This window comes from Equus asinus, chromosome 29 (genome assembly GCF_041296235.1).
Source record: "Equus asinus isolate D_3611 breed Donkey chromosome 29, EquAss-T2T_v2, whole genome shotgun sequence".
NCBI lineage: Eukaryota > Metazoa > Chordata > Mammalia > Perissodactyla > Equidae > Equus > Equus asinus.
The window spans coordinates 21336761-21357864 of record NC_091818.1 but is presented as its reverse complement, the minus strand read 5'-3'; the positions used below and the strand labels follow the sequence as shown (position 1 = coordinate 21357864).

Genomic DNA, 21104 nt, shown 5'->3' with positions numbered 1-21104 from the left:
AAAATTTTAGAGAGAGATGTTTGGGAGTTATCAGAATATAGATATATAGAGATATTACCTAAAGATATGAAAATGGGTAACATAACCTGGGAGACTGCACAATGAAAATTACATTAAGGATAAAAGCACAGTATACCCAATATTTAAGGGGTTGGTAATAAAAAGGGCCAGCAAAACGGAAAGAGAAAAATACCATCATCGATGTAGCAATTTAAGAGAGTATTTTGAAAGTAGTGAATGTTCAGCAAGATCAAATGTTAAGGAAAAGTTGAAAAAGATGTGGATTTTTTAAAAGGCCTATATTTAGTAGTAAGGAACTCAACAAAATATGGCAAAATAAGTCTGTAAATGGTGAAAGTAGTAGCTAAACTATGATGGGATGTAGTGCAAATAAAAGTTTTGCGAGTACAGTTATAAGTTCAAAGTACTTTTTCAAGAAGTCTCAAAGCAAAGGGAAAAGATGTCAGTAGCTTGAAGGAAGTTAAATGAAGGACTTTTGCTTGCATTGTGGGGTGGATGTTTGAATGAGCAAGACCTGATGACAGCAAAGTCACCACACAGCAAAGGGGGTAAGAGGAGAGATGAGGTAGGATGCTTAAGGAGAGTGAAATGTTTGTGAAGCAATAACGAGCAGTCAGTGAAGGCAAAAACAGGACTACTGAGGGTACATCACAGGTAAAGAACACCAATTCTGTCTTTGAGACCATTACTCTTAAGCTCAACAGTGGCTTCTAGAGTTTAGCTACTTTTCAAGCCCCAAAATGTCCTTCACTACTGACCCAGCAATTTCACTTGACAAAGCAGTCAAAGATTTAGCAACACAAATAGTAAAAATGGTGCTGTTTATAGCAACAACAATTGGAAATAATGTCCAACAATGGGACACTATACAATGAACATTTTGTAGTCCTCAAAAATATAGAAAACGTAAGACATAAAAAGTTCATAGGACTATTAAATGAACGAAGCAGAATCTAAATCAGCAGATATAGGATGATCCCATAATTATAAAAACACAACAGAAAAAAGAAATGAAATACAAAAAGTTAACAACATTATCCCTGGAAAATAGGATAAGTGAACTTTATTTCTTCTATCTACATAATGTTTCCCAAAATTTCTAAAATGAACATAATTTTGCCCCAGGTCGCAATTTTGACACGTCGCATTTTCCTGAGGAAACCTCTCTTAGACCATAATTTGGGAAAACGGTGTCACAGCAGTAGAAAGACAACGGATTGCCTACAGAAAGAGGCAATAGGAAGTGGGCAGATAGTTTAAATGGGAGGCGCCCGGCAGGCCGCGGAGACTCGAGAAAGCGAGCCAACGAAAGATTCCCAAGAGGGCGGAGACGCAGCGCTCACCGACGGTCACCGCCTAACTCCGTGTGCACCCACCTTCCACGCGGGGCAGCCTGGAGCCCGCTCACCGGAAGTGACGCCGAAGGAAACGCCCCGTGGGGGGCGTGTGCGACGTAAGCGCGCAGGCGCCGGGCGCTGTCCTTCCCGCTACGGCTGGTCGTGGGAGCTAGAGGGGAGGCGGGGCGGAGGCGGGGCGGAGGCGGGGCGGAGGCGGGGCGGAGGCGGGGCGGAGGCGGGGCCTGGCTGTGGCGGCGGCGCAGGTGGGTAGCTGGGTTTAGAGCAGGGGGACTACGGCTCGGCGTTGGGCTCAGTGGGGTCGGACGAAGGACAGGCCGGACGGGAATCTTCGCGGCGTCTGTTGACGGCTAGCTGAGCGGCCAGTCGAGGCTTCTCGGTCGCCCAGTGCCCCCGCCGCGCGGTCTCAGGCGGCTTCTCGGTTCACCGCAGCCAGCGCCACGGTGGGGGCCCGGCCCAGCGGCACCTGCTGCCGAGCACCGCGCCCGCCAGGTGCTCATGATGGGGCTCATCTTCCCTGAGCTATGGAGCCACTTCTCTAACCAAGGTGAGAAGGATGGAGCTGCGCCACGGCTCGAATCCGGGATGGAGGGTCTGGGCAGGGAAGGGGACAGCCGGAGGCAGGGTTCCCGGTGGACACGGATCGATCCGGGGTGGAGGGTCCGGGCAGGCAGGGGACAGCCGGAGGCAGGGTTCCCGGTGGACACGGCTGGAATCCGGGGTGCAGGGTCTGGGCAGGCAGGGGACAGCCGGAGGCAGGGCCCCCGGTGGACACGGCTGGAATCCGAGGTGCAGGGTCTGGGCACGGAGGGGACACCTGGAGGCAGGGCTCCCGGTGGACACCAACTTTCGGAGACGCAGAGGAGTCCACGAGGCGGGGAGAAATTGAGCATTTCAGGCTGGGAGAAGGTGCAGGAGAGACGTGATGTGTGGGGTACATGGAGAGTCAGGGGAGGAGGCATTTGGTGTCCCAGGATCCAAATTACGAATTTTGGGGTTTTAGCGAAGCCAAGCAGAAAGCACCTAATGATACCTGAACTCAAAGAGTTTTAAAAATGCGTTACATATGTAGTGTTTTATCAGCTAATTTGGGAAACGTCCACTTGTTCATTAGTTCTGTGCTGCTGACATAAATGTGTTTATTGAATATAAAAACGGTAGCCATCATATATATATTTTTGATGTAAAAATTCGCATCATTGGGAAACCGTATTCCAATTAAAGTGACTTTTATAAAATGATAAACTTTCCATCACAGTAAGATGTCGCTGATCACCAGCCCCATCCTTTCCGACGTGATATTTCCTTCCGACTAATAACTTTGGAATATTCTTGAAGTTTAACTGGTGTTCATCTTGCTTGCTGCTACCATTAATCCCTTTCAAGGACTCATGCTGACGGATTCCATTTTTTAAATTTTGTACCTGGATTCTTAGTTTTTCACTCTACTGTGAAGCATGTTAGTCCAAATCAGAGTATTCCTTAAAAAACTATTTTGCAAGATTTGACGTAAGAGCATCTGTAGGTGATGACTGTGTCGCGGACAAATGTGTAAACTGTGTACTGAATTTGTAAATGAGGAAATAATCCCCAGGACACTGGGATGGTTACTGACTTCGGGAATGTAAAATTATAATCTTTTCACACAGCGAAGGCTTTATCTTAACCTACTCAGTTGTAGAATCATGATTTTTGTAGTCAACCTAGAAAATTCTGGAAATGTTCTTAATAGTTCTAGTTTTTAAATCAAACCCATTTCAGCTTTCCCTATGCTCTTTCTTTACTGCTGCTTTGGGTTACTGTTAGAAAAAGGTGCTGCTAAATGTAGGCTGTCTTAGTCATAGTGTACTTGGGGACACTGCCACATTTTTAACAGTCTGCTGTGCATTCCTATTCAATAAATATTCACTGTCAGCGGCACTGAACTGTTCAACAAGCCTGGTTTAAAGTCATTCATGTAAAACAAAGAGCTGGCTCCTGGACTATTTATTATTAGTGGTATTAATTGCTATTTTAGGAATGATTCTCATAGTTTTGAATATGTTAAATATTTAACAACAGTTCACACTTGTGGAGCCGCTTTCTTAGAGGCAATGCTGATCACTGATGTTAGTGATCTTCCCATTATGTCTGTAGATCTGAGCCCGGGAGGGGGGGAGGGCGGGGCGGGGGGTGGGCAGGGGTCGTAGAGAGAGATAAATGCCTAACCCAACCTCAGGGAAGGGCGTTCAAGAAAGGCTCCTTCAAGGAAGAGGCCTTCTAGAGATCTGACCTGATTCAAGAGCCCTTGCAGTCTTGATGAATACAACAAATAGTTGTGGGAAATTCCTAATGGAAATCAATGAAGAAAAGAAGAGAAACTATTAGCTAATTGTTTCCAGTTGTCCACTTTATATGCCCAAGCCTCAGGAAGTTTGGGGTGATTTGAATGAAAGTTAACAAAACAGTTAGGTGTATTTAATACTATGCAAGACAGCCTTTAAATTATGGCTGAGTTTTGAGTATTTTAATATATTTTATCTAAAAAGCAGGTAGGATGAAGCGAGCCTAAGGTTATAATTAATTTTTTTAAAAAGCAGCCACTTATATTGGCCACTATAGGGGGATGTTGGTCACTTTTGCAGTTTGAGTGGTGTTCTTGTTTTTGTCTGATTTCGGATTTGATTAAGTGGTCTTTGTCGCGATCCGTCATAGTCACAGTCACTTTGCTGTTGGTGTCTGTGAAGTTGTTTATGTTCAACAGAACACCAGTTCCCAGCTGTCAGAAGCTGGTTTTCTGTTTCTCACCAATCACATCTCTAATAACTTGTAGAATATATGTTCCAAAAAAGGTACCCAAATTGTGGAATATGCTCATATTTTTAATCTACAGAGTGAAGATAATATTCATTTTAGTTTTAGTGTAAGAGGATGAAAAAAAAGTAAACATAGTGAAGGCAGACTGTCATTTAGAAAAGGCCTAGACTTATTTGAAAGAGAGTTGATTTACCAAATAGTAAGCGGAAGAAGTCAGGCACTCAGCTCGGTGATGGCACATGGAAAATGTTAGACTTCCATGGCCTGCATTCTTAAGGAACTAGTACTTAGTTACTCAGGAATGGAAAACATTTATTTTTTATTTATTTATTTTTATGTATTTATTTATTTTTTGAGGAAGATTAGCCCTGAGCTAACATCTGCTGCCAATCCTCCTCTTTTTGCTGAGGAAGACTGGCCCTGAGCTAACATCCGTTCCCATCTTCCTCTACTTTATATGTGGGACGCCTGCTACAGCATGGCTTGACAAATGGTGCCATGTCCGCACCCAGGATCTGAACCAGTGAACCCTGGGCCGCAGAAGCAGAACATGCGATCTTAACTGCTGCACCACCGGCTGGCCCTGGAAAACATTTTTATCACCAAGTTAAATATTGCTAATTTTATTCCTTTTGTTAGATTCACTGATTTTAATATTAAAAATGACTTGCATTCTTTACAAATTAAAACACAAGATCCGAAATGAAAATATGTTCCAGACATCTATAGGCATCTCCTTTGTCTTTACACTATGCTACATCCATAAAGAAAAAATTACTTTAAAAACACAAAATATAATTTCATAACCCCCCTGACTGCTTCCTCTGTGAAGCAGTGTCTCTTGACCTGGTGAAACAGCTGGCAGCCTTTTCTGTTTCCTGAACAACCATGCCAGCAGTCACTTGGCCTGATGACAGTTTGGTTAAAAAAACCAAAAATGAACCCACAGAGCAAATGTTTGGAATTTTTATTTCTAAGGATCCTTCTGTGTGCTTTTGCATTTTACAAATTTACAATTAAAAAACCCTATACAATTCTTATTTGCCAGTCAAACCACGTTCTGGCATCTCAGAGAATCAGTGTCGGTGTCCTGTAATGGCAAATGGCTGCATCTGTTTGCATTGTTCAACTGATAGGCCAGCATCCATCATTCCTTCTTTAATCTGTGGTTCCTGCTTCAAGAAAATGAATAAATATGGGCAAATATCCTATAATTAATAAGTGTGCCTGTGTACAATTTAAGTTAAAAGACAAATTGAGTTGTATCTACTGCAAATTCAAAAAGTAGAAAGATTTATTCCCCTTGGCTAGTCTTTTGATATCCCAGTTATTAAAGCCTGTTTGGGCTTTGATATGACATGAGAAAAAACGCTCAATATTTTCCATATCAGAAAAATACAGAACTGGGAGGGAAAAAAAATTTTTTTGGAAACAAATTTCTGAGTAACGTGAACGAAAGCTACGAGTGAAAGAAACAGGTGACAAAAATACCCTGGAGCTGTGTGGCATTTTAACACGATGGCAAGGAATGAACAAGAGGAAAACTTTGTCAGGACATGAAAATTCTCAATGGGCAGGAAAGTGGATCTAATTAGAGACACGTTCTTTTTTATTTTAGTGTTTGTTTCAGAAGTTTTACTTGACATATTTCTTCGTATAAGACCCTGTGTTTATCACCGTGCTTAGTTTCTGTGCTGTATCAGATTACACGGAGAAAACTAAAAGTATTCTTACCTGTGGCTGAAGGTGAATGTCAGGAGATGTCAGGGCCCAGGCGACCTGGTCTTCATTTTCCGCCAGTGTGATGGCGTATGTACCATCACCCACCACGCCCCTGGCTTCAGCTGCTTCACTGCCTAAAGAAAAATGGGATCAGTCTGCGTATCACAAGACCAAGTAAACATTTGAAGGGATTTTATATCTATATGATACCTTTCAAGTGTTTGGGATAAATAAAATGATGTTCTCATGACCAGAATTCTTTAATTATTCCAGGCTGGATGCATTTCATTATCTTGGAGCTGTTATAGTTTGTTTAGACTTTCCCAAATACTATCAGTCAGTTTCATGGCTTTAGCTATCATTTTTTATGCTGAAAACTCACAAATTTACATTTTTAGGCCAGACTCTTTTCTGAGTCATATCTTCTCATATATGACTGAGTCATATCTATACTCATATATTCAGTGGCCTTTTCAATATTTCTACTATCAAATTTGACACATCCCAAACTGAACTCCTGTCTGCCCTCTGAAACCTACTGGGGAAGTGTTTCCGTCCTTCCAGATGCTCAGGTCCCAAACCTTAGATTATCCTTCATGCCTCTCTTGCAAGTCCCCATCCGTCAGCAAATCCTCTTGACTCTACCTTCAGACTATATCCAGCCTCTGGTACTTCCCACCACTTCCACTGCTAACCTGGTCTGAGCCTCTTTTGCCTGGATTATTGCAACCGTCTCCTACTTAGTCTACCTGCTTCCCCCTCTGCCCTCCCACAGTCTGTTCTCAATATGGCAACCAGAGCAGTACTTTTAAAACTTGTCAGTTCCTAGCTCAGAACCCTTCCAGTGCCCTCTGTAATCACGTGGAGTCAAAGCCCAAGTCCTTCCAGTGGCCTTCAAGGCCCTACACAAAGCAGGCCCCGGGCTGCCTTTCTGACCTCACCTCCCACACCGTGCTCACTCTGCTTTAGCAACACCGGCCTCTGCTGTTCTGGAACATGCATGGCATACTCCCACCTCGGGGTCTTTGCACCAGCTTGGAAAGCTCTTCTAACTCTCTGCCTCGCTTGCTCCTTCACAGTTTTCTTATCTTTGATCTATGTCACTTTCCAGCGATGCCCTCCCTGGCCGCCCAATGTAAAATTGCAACTCTTCTGAAGCAGCGCTCCTGTCCCCCTTCCTTTCGTTAGTTAGCTCCACAGGATTAGAGCCTTGAATATACTAAATAACTTCCTCATCTATTTGTTTATTTTCCTCCCCAATTAGAATAGAAAACCCATGAATAAGAGTGGGAATTTTTTGTTTTTTGACTACTGTGTCGTCAGCACCCAGAACAGTTTATTACATATGGTAGGTGCTCAATGAATATTTGTCCAGTAAATAACTGAATCAGAACATAAGCTGTTACACAAAAATGAATTTGTCCAAATAACTAAAGTGTATCTTTTCAAACTCCTATTTTATTTTTAAAATTTTAATGAAAATCTTTAAAATTATATATATGTAATGTATCCTTGTGCTTTTTTAACCAGAGTATGCTGATCAAAATTTAAACTTTGTTACTGTGAGCCAACGATTGTTTTCAGCACTTTATGTGGATTTTCTCAATAAATCCTTGTAACAACCATGAGGTGTGGTTACTATCTCCAGTGAGGTAGCCCTGTCAGGTAGAGCTATTCTCTCTGTTTCTCAGGTGTGGAAAACAGTGGACCTAGAGTGCTTCTGTGGAGGAGCCATGGCTCAAGTCGAGATGAGTCTGATTCTGAAGTCCACATTCTCCATCACTTTCTCTCTATGCCAAAGGGCATGCCTGCTCTATTCTTAGTTCTCTCTCATGCACTGTCAGCTGTTCGCTTTCGTTTATATCAGTGCATCTACTCCTTAGTAGTCTTTCTGAGTTTTCTTTTTGCTGTGATCTAAAAAGAACGAAAAGCCAAGTGTCTTAAAACAGGGTCCTCATTTTACCCTCAGTTCAAAGTGGGTCTCAGCTATAAGTAACACTTCTGTTTTGCTGCTTGGCATTTTGTCTTCCAGGATCTGTTCTTTGAAGACTGTTTAGAAGAAAAGGTTAAATGACCCACTACCAGTGTGCCACCTTTGTGTACGAAAGGAGACACCAGAGAGGTAAGAGAAGAATAGAAATGCACTCAAAGACAGCTTTAGAGACTGAGTGACGACAGTGTATCCATTATTGCTGTAGCCTATGTATTTACAATTAGAGGCCTGACAGGAAATAATGAAGTAATCTTTGATCAAATGCTGTCTGTGTTCTTTGAAATCCACTGAATCATTTTTGCAAGACCGACAGAAATCTTCAAACGTTCTATCTGAGCTGCTTCTGAAACGTGCTAGAGACCAGTTAAATTTGTGAAGTTTTTATGGTTCTTTTATATCCTACACTGGACACTGTCACTTCTCATTTTTATTGATGTGTTTGCCTCTACTGGACTTCCTGCGTTTAATTTGCAATCTAAGATGATCCAGGATCGCTATTTAAAAAGAGTAATTTATTTTATATCCAATTCTTTCTATCAATTAGTAACTATATGTTAACAACCCAATGACCTTTTAAAGATGAAGGAGAATGCCTGAAATTCATTAAATGTCTCAGTGAACAGATTCTACTAATGCCTGTAATGAAAGAGTGAGTCGACATAAAGGAAAGTTCCTGATATTTAAAACTAGGTTTCTTTGTCTTTTTTTGTGGTAAAATGTACATAACATAAATTTATCATTTCAACCATTTTTAAGTGTACAATTCAGTGGCATTAAACACATTCACATTCTTGTGCAGCCATCACCACTGTCCATCTCCAGAGCTTTGTCATGATCCCAAACTGAAGCTCTGCACCCGTTAAACAATGACTCCCCATTCTCTCATCCCTCAAGTCCTTGGTAACCTATATTCTACTTTCTGTCTCTATGAATTTGCCTATTCTACTTACCTCATATAAATGGAATCATGCAGTATTTGTCTTTTTGAGTCTGGCTTATAGCACTTAGCATGTTTTCAGAGTTCATCCATGTTGTAGCAGGTATCAGAATTTCCTTCGTCTGTAAGCCTGAGTAATATGCTATTGTGTGTATATACCGTGTTTTGCTTATCCCTTCATTTGTTGATGGACACTTTGGTTGTTTCCGCATTTTGGTTATTGTGAATAATACTGCTGTGAACACTGCTCTCAGTCTTTTAAACAGATATTTAACTAGTGAAGGTCAACTTTCTTTCACAGCAAAGTATCATCACATACTGCGGTAAAGAGATTTTGCTGTCAAGGTTGATATGATGTCACTTCCTTCAAAGTCCAAGAACAAGCCTTGTTTGGTCTCTGTCTCATTCCGCTGCAGGGTGTGTCAAGAATTCGGTCAAAGGATTCTGGTAAGAATGGAGGTTCTCCTATAAAGAGAATTATAAACACATTTCTATATGCCCTATTGGTCTAGAATAGAAAACTCCTGAGATATAAACAATTATCAGGAATTTGAAATCATAATCTGGAAGAGAAAGTAAAGAAAAACAATTTCTCCCTTCAATCAAGTACCTGGTGAAACTAAATCTGATTTATATTTAATGTGGATCTGAATTTGTAAGAAGGTTAAAAATGTGATTATGATAGTTGAGGGTTATTCTGTTGATGTGGTGCAAACAAGGCCTAATCAAACGAGACCTTGTATCCCCAGTGTCAGAAGCTACAGTTCATCAGAGCTGGGACCTGGAATTGATTCTGGTCATTCTGAGAGCTGACACTTCTCATGGTAATCCCTACTGCAGACAGCCCCAGAAACAGAGGGCACCTCTTAGGTTCTAGTCAGACATATGATTCCTCAGTCTCTGCTTCTGTGGCCATCAGCAAGGCTGTGCTCTAGAATGAGTCAGTAATCCCCCTGCATCCTGTCTTCTACAGGTTTCCATTTGCATTCACTTGAATAATTTCCTCACTCCAACTTCTGATCTATTTAATGTTACTGGACAAATTCACGAAACCAAATGGTCTGCTTAAATATTTATGCTATCTAACTGCAAGCAAGATATTGCTGCTGACTGCTTTTGTACAAAGCTAGTTGATTTCCTGCAGTACCCACAGCAGTGTTCTGAGTCTCACCCCAAGATAACCTCCTGCTTTTCTCTGATTGCAAAACTGTTAGACACAAGCTCTTATCAATTTCATTCATCTCCCATCCTTTCTTGCTTACCTACTGTCTCAGAAGAAATATCTTTTCAAAGTAAGCAATTATTTTTAACGTTTTTGATTCATACTGATAAAGTTCTCTAGAAAGACTATACCAGTTTACACTCCATTGTCCTGAGTATGCTTGTGTTTGCAAAAGCCTCATCAAAGTTGATAATTATTTTACTGCCCATTTGTATTTTTTCTTTATATGGTTCCATTCTTTGTCTTTGTCTTTTTCTTATTGATTAGAAGAGCTCTTTGTATATGAAGGATGTTAATCTCTCCTCTGTTACTATTTTATAAATGTTTCCCACAATTTTTCATCTGCCTAAGTTTTTGTTTTTACAAACATAAATGTTAAGTATTAAATCTTTTTCCTTGTTGAGTTCTACCTTTGCTTTTGTGCTGTAAAATCTTCATCATTATGAAATCAAATAAATGTTCATCTATATTTGCTTCTGGTTATTTTCACTGTTCAATTCTTGACAGTAAAACTTAATCCATCTGAAGTTACTTTTGTGTACTGTCCTTTTTTCTCACCCTCCAAAATATATAATCTCAGAGCTATTTATTGACTAATTTACTCTTGCCTCTGGATTTGAAATGCTTCTTTATTGTGTACTAAATTGCTGTATACATTTGGACCTGTTTCAAAAGCTTCTCTTCTGCTCCACTTTAGCTTAAGTTATTAAGCTATATTTTCTGAGTGCCAAATCTACCCTTCTCTCCTCTGCTGTGTGGTGCTGGGGTGAGAACTTCTGAACTACAATTCTACTTTGCCTGCTGACTCCTTTCAAGATTCACCGGCAGGAGGCAGAGGAGTGTTGGGGAGTGGGGAAAAGATGTTAGATAAGAGGAGTAGAGAACGGACTTCGTCTTTCCTGTTTCCTTGCTATTTCTGTCAAAAGCATCCTAGCAGTAGTCCTTTATCTTGGCAGCTGCAGTTTCCAGCTTTTTCCCTTAAGTATCAACATGGAGTGCACAAAGCCCCCACCCTCAGAGGTCTGTGTCCGAGCTGCATGCGGCTGCCTGCTCGTTGAGGAATGAGTAGCAGGTAGGGAGCACCCCCATCCTTAGAATTGTGAACCCCAGCTCCGTGGAGCCTCTTCTCTGAGCTTTTTGGTGCTGACAAGCGCACTGCTCCTGTTGTTTCTCTGGCTGTCTGGGTAGAAGCTGCTTTCCCGCTTCCTAGCTCTAGGTTGCCTCGGTGATCTCCTTTTGCTTTTCCAGCTCTTCGACATCTTTTTGACTCATTCCTTATACTATTTATGTATACTAAATTGTCTCTCTTTAGTGTAAATTTATACTGAATTCTCTCTGTTGAAATACTTTACCTGGTTTCTTTTTTTTAGGTATACTTTTTGGTGAGGAAGATTGGCCCTGACCTAACATCTGTTGCCAATCTTCCTCTTTTTTTTTCTCCCTAAAGCCCCAGCATATAGTTGTATATCCTAGTTTAAGTCATTCTAGTTCTCTGTGGGATGCCACCACAGTGTGGCTTGATGAGCAGCGTATAGGTCTGCACCCAAACCGGCAAACCCTGGGCCACTGAAGTGTAGCCGCCCCTGATGCAGGAAGGGTTAATAATCACTGGAAAAGGCTTGCCAACAAACTGTGACCCAGAGGTGAGAAGGCCGGTCCACCAATGACAGGTAAGACCTCCAGGGCGGGGCAACCTAAGACAGGCGCGGTCGCCTGGGGGCACAGATGGAGACACGATATCGATATCAGGAGCAGGAGGGGCCGTTGCCTAGGAGACCTTGCCTGCTCTGGGATAAAAATATATGAGCACAGCAATAACATTATAATATCAAAACAGAGGCCGAGGGAGGGCTCCTTGAGAAATCACTAAGAATTCTTGGCATTTGCTAATTACTTCATCCAGAACACCTGTGTATGTTTAACAGATGTAAGCTATGTATATATTGAAACGCTGGTTATAATAAACTCAGAGTGGCCATCAGCCCTCTCCGCATCTATCCTGATGTGTACATTGGATTGCGACACCGACACGAAGCAGAGTGCGTGAACTTAACCACTCAACCACGGGCCTGGCCCCTGTTTTTTTTTTTTTTTTAAAACCTGTGGCCAGATGAATTCTTCTAAAACACAGCCCTCAAGTTATTCATCCATCTGATAAAATAATACAAAATGAAAAGCTAGTATTATTTCCATAGCTACCTAAAAATATGGACTAAACTCCTTAGATTAATAAAGACCATTAACAATGAACAGTCTGGTCCCCATCTACTTCTTCAGTTGCATTTTTCAGTACTTCCCCATATTTGCTACTGTTAAAAAGCTAGAACTTTACATTATTACCCAGGGACGCATGAACTTTCCTATTTCCATACCTCTGCTAATTCTCTTTACCTGAGATGCCTCCTGCACTCATTTCCATTTATCAAAATGCTACCACCCTTTCAAGGCCCAACAAATACCACGTCCTCCCCTAAACTCTTTTTCTATTGTCCCTACGAGAAGTAAGCATTCCCTTGGAGTTCCCACAGTACTTTGTATCTTTTTGATGTAGAATCTTACAATATAGTCACTAGTGTTTCTTGTTTTACTTCCCCCAGGCACAGAAAAATCCTTGAAAGTCAGGATGTTTGCAAGCCCACAAGATACCTGTGTGTGAACTAGAATGAAGGTGTACCCATCTCTGGATTAACACAGTTCTGCACCATGATGAACAGAGTATGGGCTGGATTTCAGACCCCCATTCACCCCTCAGCTGGAGCCCTTGTACAGGGCACAACCATACAGTGTGGCCCTGATGAGGGTAGTAGCAATGCCTAATCATTGAACTCACTGTTCCTAATAAGTACAGTTTTCACAGAAGGTACTGGATGACTATGCAGAAATGAAAATAAGGAACTCAGAAATATTCTAGACCTGTCTTAGATCAGACCAAGATCACCAAAATGACCCCCACATGTGCCTGGACCAAGTGAAATTTCTCTTATTTAAGCTAAAAAGGCATGGGATAAATGTCTAAGCTTAAATGCAGTGCAAGAGTACCAGTATTTTTATTTATTCAAACGTTTTTCTCATAATATGTAATCTTGCAACTACCTTTAGTGATTTCCAAAACTACGTTATTTTGGGGTGGTGTATAATTTAGGAGCAATAATATGTTAAAAATAAATGAGATTGAGACAACTTTTGAATGAGGGCATGAGGGATTCTGCAGAGCTTCTCTCCAGTAAAACAGCCATAACTGGTGAATATTATTTCAAAAAACCCCGAACACTCACTGTTTAAAGTCTCTGGAAAATGGGCAGGACATACATCAAATGAAGAAACATTTATTCAAGAAAATCTACTACATTTTACTAAGAATAGTGAGAATCTCTGGCATTTGAGCCACAACCCGCTCCTCTGCCCCAACTGCCTTCCCCTCCCTGAAGCTCCAAGTGAGGGAAGATCCACTTCGTGTAGGTGTCACCAAGAACACATGGCTCCTGCTCCCTCTGAGCTCCCAGTCAAGGAATACGGTACCTCACTGGGAGGGTCAGGCATGCCAGCTTTTCTCACCTCCCATCCACCTCAAGTCCCATGTTGCAGAGGTTTGATTCCAGGTAAGAGGAGCTGAAAACTCTGGGGCTGCTTTCCTCCACTCAGCTTCCACTCATAAGTGGGCATTTCTACCCCAGGTACAGCAGCCTGAGTGTACCACAGCCCCGTCTGTCCTCCTCCCAACTTGCTGATGGTGAAAATGTTCTGCATTTGTATAGGCAAGCTAAAGAAAACAGGCTGCTGCTGCCCCAGCCCAGCACTGTGCTCAGTCACGAAGCATCGCTCCAAGAGAAACAGGCCACTCTCTTGCCCCCAGCTCTGGAGCAGTGGCCCAGAGGTTTTGCCTAAGGGGAGAAGCAGAAAGTAAGAACAGAGAACACAAACACTCTCCCCAAGTGAACTGACTTTATTTGGACCAGAATGTTGGGAAGTTTAAGCCTGAGGGTACTCTTGAAAATAGTGGAGATTGTGGTGGTAAGCAATTAAAAGGAGGCTGGTAGCTCCAGGAAAGCAATAAGCTACGCCACAGACCAGCCAGAAGTTTACCTGAGAACTCAGGAATGGGACAGCTAAGAAGAGCCCTCCTGGGTTGGGAACAAACCTCAAAGTCTGGCTGCAAAAATTACTCATGCAAAGATTACCCATTCAAAGTTATTGGATCAAAGTAGTAAAACAATTTATGCCCCCAAACACTGTTGAAAACAATAGAGCAATCAACCTGCAATTAGCAGAGGCTAACAGCATTGTGATACTAACCAAAACAGACAGTTTAACACAAAGATCAGGAAAAGAGAAAAAGAGAGCCCTCATAAAACTGTCATCCCAGGGTTGCTGTGTGCACACCCATGAAATATACTTTACTAAAATAGTTCAGCCATCACAGTAAACAACTATAAGCCTGGGGAGGAGCAGATTTGTATCTAAGGTTATTACAGTTTATTATCTAAAATGTCCAGTTTTCAACAACAAAAAATTACAAGCTATACAAAGAAACAGGAAGGTGTGACCCAACTCAACAGAAACTATCTTCGAGAGGGCCTAGATGCCAGACTTAGCAAAGATTTTAAAACAGCCAATAAAAATATGTTCAAAGAATTAAAGGAAAAGAAATCAAGCTTAAGAAAGTAAAGGAACATGTAATGACAATGTCTCACCAAATGGAATATATCAGTAACAAGAAGTTACAAAAAAGAAACCAAACAAATGGAAATTACAGAGTTGAAAATAAAATAAATAAATGAAAAATTTACTAGGAGAGCTCAACCATAGAGTGAAGATGACAGAAAAAAAGGATCAGTACTTGAAGATAAATGAATAGAAATTATGCAATCTGAAGATCAGAGAGAAAAAAGAATGAAGAACAGTGAACATAGCCTCAGAAATGTATGACACCGTTAAAGGCACCAAGATAGGCATAATGAAAGTATCAGGAAAAGGAGTAGAAAAATACTCAAAAAAATTATTGAGGAAGCTCAATGAATTTTAAGTAGGACAAATGCAAAAAGATCTATAATCAGACACATCATAGTAAAAATTTCAAAGGCAAAGAGAAAAATCTTTAAACCTGCAAGAGAAAAACGACTCATGTACTAGGAAACCACGCTAAGAATAACAGATGGTTTCTCATCAGGAAGCATGGAGGCCAAAAGGGAGTGGGATGATACATTGAAAGTGCAGAAAGGGGGGAAAATCCTGTTGACGAAGAATTGTATATCCAGCAGAATTATCTTTCAAAAAGAAAGGTAAAGTAGAGATGCTCCCAAGTAAACAAAAACTGAGAGAACTGTTGCTAGCAGACCCACCTTATAAAAAATATTTCTAAAAGTTCTCCAAGCTGAAAGCAAGTTATACCAGAACATACTTTGAATCCAAATGAAAAAAACAAAGATCCTGGGTAAACATAATTATGTACTTAGAAAAATTAGTATAAATGTATATTTATTCTCCTTTCTTAACTAATTTAAAAATCAGTTGTATAAAACAATATGTATATAATTGTTTTGCTAGACCTATATATGTAAGATATGTATATAGCAAATGCAATATATTTGTCAAAAACAACACAAAGGGTGAGTGGGAGCAAAGCTGTATTAGAGGAAGGAAATGATACTAGATGGTAACTCTGATCCATAGGAACAAATGAAGAGAACCAGTAAGAAAGATAATATAACAAAATCTAAAATTATATATTTTTTCTACTTTCTTCTCTCAGTTTCTTTTGGAAATTTTATACACCTAAAATATATAAAGTAATAGTATAATAATGTATTGTTGAGTTTGTAACACATAAAGTGAAAAGTCATTGAAAGAATTAAAATGTTACATTAGTTTATATGTACTCGAAAAAGCAAGCATGAAAGGACAGAGAAACACAAAAAATGAGCACTATAGAAAACAAAAAGTAAAATGACAGATGTAAATTCAATTATATCAATAATACCATTAAATATGAATGGATTAAACAATCCAATCATAAGGCAGAGATTGTCAGACTAGATTTTAGAAGAACAAGATCCAAGTATATGCTATCTACAGGATACACACTTTAGACTTAGATATAAATTGAAAGTAAAAGACTCAGGTTGAAAGCAAAAGAAAAAAACAAGAAATATCGTACAAAAAGAAACCATAAAGAAGCTGGAGTGGCTATACTGATATTGGACAAAACAGACATTAAAACAAAAAAAAATTTTATTAATGAGGACATCTTATGACAAAAGTATCAATCTATAAGAAAAAAACAATTGTAAACATGTATACACCTAACAAAAGAACCTCTACTGGGGCAGAAGCTGTCTTGGACCCAGAGACGAAAATAACAGCATGGCATACCCACTTCTATTAGGTGAAACAAAAATAAATAATAAAACAAACAAAGAAACAAAAAACGCTTCTGTCTTTTCTAAGCTGCTATATTTTGGATCTCTGGCATGGCCCGTTAGCCTGTACACTAATATAAATCTCCTGCAAACCCCTGGCTATCTATCTAGTGTTGACAAACTGACCATGCAATGATGTCCTCATGTAATTAGGCAATTCAGTGTGACCTATTCCCACCTCTGTAAGAAGACAAATAATAGCCCGGACATTGTTCCCTAGAACAGTCTCTATTGTTCTAGGAAGGATTCCGTGTGTTTCTGTTTGTGGTTTGCTTTTTTAACCCCATGTGTTTTACTACAAATTAGGCAGCTGTTACAAAATAATTTCTCTCTTGCCATGAGTCTCAAATATATGTTGATTTTCATATCACTACTGATGTATTTTCCATCAAACCAATTGGGTCTACTGCCTGACATTTTGAGTTTAACACCCCAAATCAAACTACCAGAAAATATCTGATGAAACAAGTCTTGGTGAAAAAAGAACTAAAGGTGATGCCCTATGACCATTAGATAATGAAGTGATACGGAGGAGTGAAAAATCAATGATCAAACATCCTGCTAGTTAATAGATTGTCTCGTTATAGCACTGAAGACTGACCTCTAAGATGGCTTCCCCAATATGTTGATTGTTCATACCCTAACCCCAACATATTATGCTTGTGAATATGATCTCTTTAATTCAAAGATATGTAAAACTTGGTGACCCACCAACAGTTTTAGTAAAGTGATAGTGATAGATTATATTGTGCTGTCTACTAGTCATTCTTATGAACAACAGCTTGTACATGGCAAACTATAGAGTTAAAAAGTATTTTTCTCTATGGCAATCTAGATGATGTTACTGAACACAAAATAATTTTCAAAAACATTTATATTAATAACATGTCCTATACAATATAACCTAAGAATATTTATTATCACTTATTTGACAATGTTTCCCATGTAATTTAACATACCAAAAAGTCTAATTAGTTTAATATTTCTCTCCTTATAGAAAGAGAGAACAAATTCTTTGAGAAGTCCCTGGGCCCACTGGAAATTTAAACTTTTTTGTTGAGCCAAAAGAAAGACTTCATGCAGGATTTGAACCTTGGGGGATGTTGTAAAAAATATCAAAAAAAATTTTTTTAAAGATGGTACCTGCGCTAACATCTGTTGCCAATCTTTTTTTTTTCTTCTCCCCAAAACCCTCTGGTACATAGTTGTATATTCTAGTTGTGAGTACCTCTGGTTGTGCTAGATGGGATGCCACCTCAACATGACCTGATGAGCAGTGTCATGTCCACTCCCAGGATCTGAACCGGTGAAGCCCTGGGCCACTGAAGCGATGTGCGCGAACTTAACCACTTGGCCATGGGGCCGGCCCCAAAAATATAAAAATACTTTAAAACACCTGGTCAAATAGAAGATGATGCTTGGTTATCCACTTAATCAAGGCAACAACAGAAGATGTCAAGGACAGGAGGTTAAAGAGTTTAAAACACCCTAATAGAGAGACCTCAGCCTCTTTGAACATAGGAAATTATTTTAACAAAACATGGATTTCATGTCTTTTAGGTAGACTTACTCAAAGATAAAGAAAAACCTTTTATAACCTCTTTATCCAGAGCAGACCAAAAGTTCAAGCTATCCTTTTAAGAGAGAGAAAGCCAAATTCTAATTTTTCCAGCAGCTTGCTTTTGATATTTAAACTCATTCATTTAATTAAATTCTTTTAATCTTAGCCAACTTGGCCATGCCCAAACTCTTTCTTCAGGGTTTTACTTCCACAGACCTTCTATCACTTGTTTTTTTATGTTCAGAGTTTGCCCCAAGCCTTCTTTTCCTTTTTACTTTCCTAGTACTTTAGGAAAAATTTATCTTTCTTAAAAAAAACAAACAATAATATTTCCTTTCTTAATACTTTATTCACTGAAAACAGCCACTTTACTTTTTTTTGTATACAGACTTTTTAGAAACATGCTTTCTTATAGAAAGTTTTGTAGCATGGCACAAAACTTGTTATCAAACCCAAACAATTTCAGTTTCTCTGAAATAAGAAGCCAAAGACAGATAAATTCTTGTTTAGTAATTAATTTCTAATATTTTATCTTAGGTGGAAATGACCTAGATAATCAACAAATTTTTATCATTTAACTTAATTTAGCAAAACTCTAAGGTTTCAAGTTATCAAAAGGTTTTGAAGGTATTTCAAGTATGTACATTATAGCATATAATTATTGTTAAAATGTTTCCCCCAAAACTTTTATCCTTTTACATCTATTTAATTTATTTGTTCCCAATAATTATATTTAGATTGTCTACAAAACTTCATGAGACATTAGACAAAATCAGCTATTATTCTAAGTTATTTTTTCTGACATCTTTTAACAGAAAAAACATGTTTGTATCATATCCAATGCTGATAACTCTGAAAACATATTTATCTCAATCAAACCAACAAAGAAATAAGCTTTCATTGACCAAATATTATTTTATATTATGTTAACTTGAAAGACATTTAGATTGGTTTCTATTGCATTTAGAAATAATTTATATAAGTGCTTACTTCAAGCCAATTAAATAGAGCTCTTTTAGAAATTATACCATCCAGTGGCAGACAAATATATATGTAGAGACACTTACATACATAGACATACACAAACGGAGATCTTAAAAAATTTTAGCCATGTCTCAGGTACAAAACTCAAAAGGATAGTTGGATTCCAATTGTGTTTCTGATATAGATGGACCTGGTCAGATGGCCAAAGATTTTTACTAAAGATTCTTCTCTTTCTTGCTGTAAGGATCCTTTTCAGAGCTGTTTTTGAAGTCATTTTGTCTTTTAGAAGTTTCTGCATGTTAATCAAGGACTGCATTCCATTCTCTTTGGGAGGTTTTGCATTCTCTCTTTTAAGGGTGAACCTTAAGGTGGACTTATCTGAAACAAAAGTTCCCCAGAATGGCCATTATAATTCCAAATTACCTCAAAGGTTTACCCATTTCCCCTTGCTTAGTTTTAGATCAGGAATTTTGGGGCAGTTGAAGCAGGAACTCAGCCAGAGAGGAGAGGAGAGCAGCAGATTTGGTTTTGCCTTTGCTACCATGGTCAGAGGTGCAGCTGTCAACACATCTAATCTGGCATCTCTTTTATTTAATTATTTTTTTTAAATGGGCAATAAGAGATTCCTGATTTCACTTAGAAGTCTCAAAAAATTAAAATAGGCTTCTCATTGGTTGTTTAATTAACATTGCCTGAAGGATGGATTTATATGCTCTTGCAATATCAAGGGGAAATGTTCCCCAGTGAGACACAATGCTTATTCCCACAATATAATCTATAATACAATCATGCAAAAGAGATGCAATCATTTCACAGAAAGCCCATTTAAGTGTTGGTGAGGATGTGGAGAGAAGGGAACCCTTGTACACTGCTGGTGGGAGTGCAAACTGGTGCAGCCACTATGGAAAGCAGTATGGAGTATCCTCAGAAAATTAAGAATAGATCTACCATATGATCCAACTATTCCACTGCTGGGTATTTATCCAAAGAACTTAAAAACACAAATGCATGAAGATACCTGTACCCCTATGTTCATTGTGGCATTATTCACAATAGCCAAGACTTGGAAGCAACCTACGTACCCATCAAGGGATGAATGGATAAAGAAAATGTGGTTTATATACACAATGGAATACCACTCAGCCATAAGAAATGATGAAATCCGACCATTTGTGACAACATGGATGGACCTTGAGGGTATTATGCTAAATGAAATAAGTCAGAGGGAGAAAGCCAAATACCATATGATCTCACTCATAAGTAGAAGATAAAAACAATGGCAAACAACACACGGCAACATAGATTGGATTGGTGGTTACCATAGGGGAAGAGGGGAGGGGTTGAGGGCAAAAGGCATGATTAGGCTTACATGTGTGGTGATCGACTATAATTAGGTTTTGGGTAGTGAACATGATGTAATCTACACAGAATTTGAAATGTATTATGATGTACATCTGAAAGCTATATAATTTTATAATCCAATGTTACTGCAATTTAAAAAAATGCCCAAAAAAGCCATTTAAATATACCAATTTTCTTACAAAATTTTGTTTTAATTTTATCAACTCATACTTCTAATCATAGCTTCCCTTAGGACTCCATCAATAAGTTTCAGTGTTATAATTCTGTGGAGGGGAAGCATTCCCAGCCAGACATAACATACATTTCCAAAAAACACTCATGCAAAGTTGAAATAACCTCTTTATATAATGCTAGCTTAAACATTTTAATCCTTATAGTTTTGTTAACCCTAGGGGCCTAGATGTTGCCCCAAATGATTGTTGCTCACCTTCCTCATTGTGATTTCTGCATTCTGGCTTTTAAAACTTTCCCAACTAGGGCAAGTAGAATGGGCTTGTTTGAGGTCCTTAAATGTTGTAGGGGGCCAGTAGGGGTCCCTTTGGCCTGGCCAACCTTGAGCCGTGACCCCACGTTTGATTGTTTCATCTTTTTCTTTTCCGTAGATTTATGACTGAAAACATCCCAATTTTGTAATACATAACCGAGAGGTCTGCCACTAGGAATCGAATCCAAATTTCCCATTATGGCACTGCCCTCCCCCCCCCCACACACACTATATATATGCACACACTCACA

The 21104-nt window shown here is 39.3% G+C and overlaps 1 long non-coding RNA gene across 3 annotated transcripts; it reads left to right on the top strand.

Annotated features, from left to right (window-relative positions):
- Positions 1 to 1556: 1556 nt before the first annotated feature.
- LOC106842506 (uncharacterized) lies at positions 1557 to 16185 on the top strand. Of its 3 annotated transcripts, XR_011499292.1 has the most exons (6): positions 1585 to 1923; positions 7927 to 8016; positions 9126 to 9271; positions 11003 to 11118; positions 11417 to 11716; positions 12644 to 16185. It is a non-coding gene; the product is annotated as an uncharacterized lncRNA (long non-coding RNA). The 3 variants fall into 3 exon arrangements; XR_001400945.3 differs by lacking the exons at positions 11003 to 11118; positions 11417 to 11716 and having other exon boundaries at positions 1557 to 1923; XR_006521904.2 differs by lacking the exons at positions 11003 to 11118; positions 11417 to 11716; positions 12644 to 16185 and having other exon boundaries at positions 1563 to 1923; positions 9126 to 10995.
- Positions 16186 to 21104: the final 4919 nt, after the last annotated feature.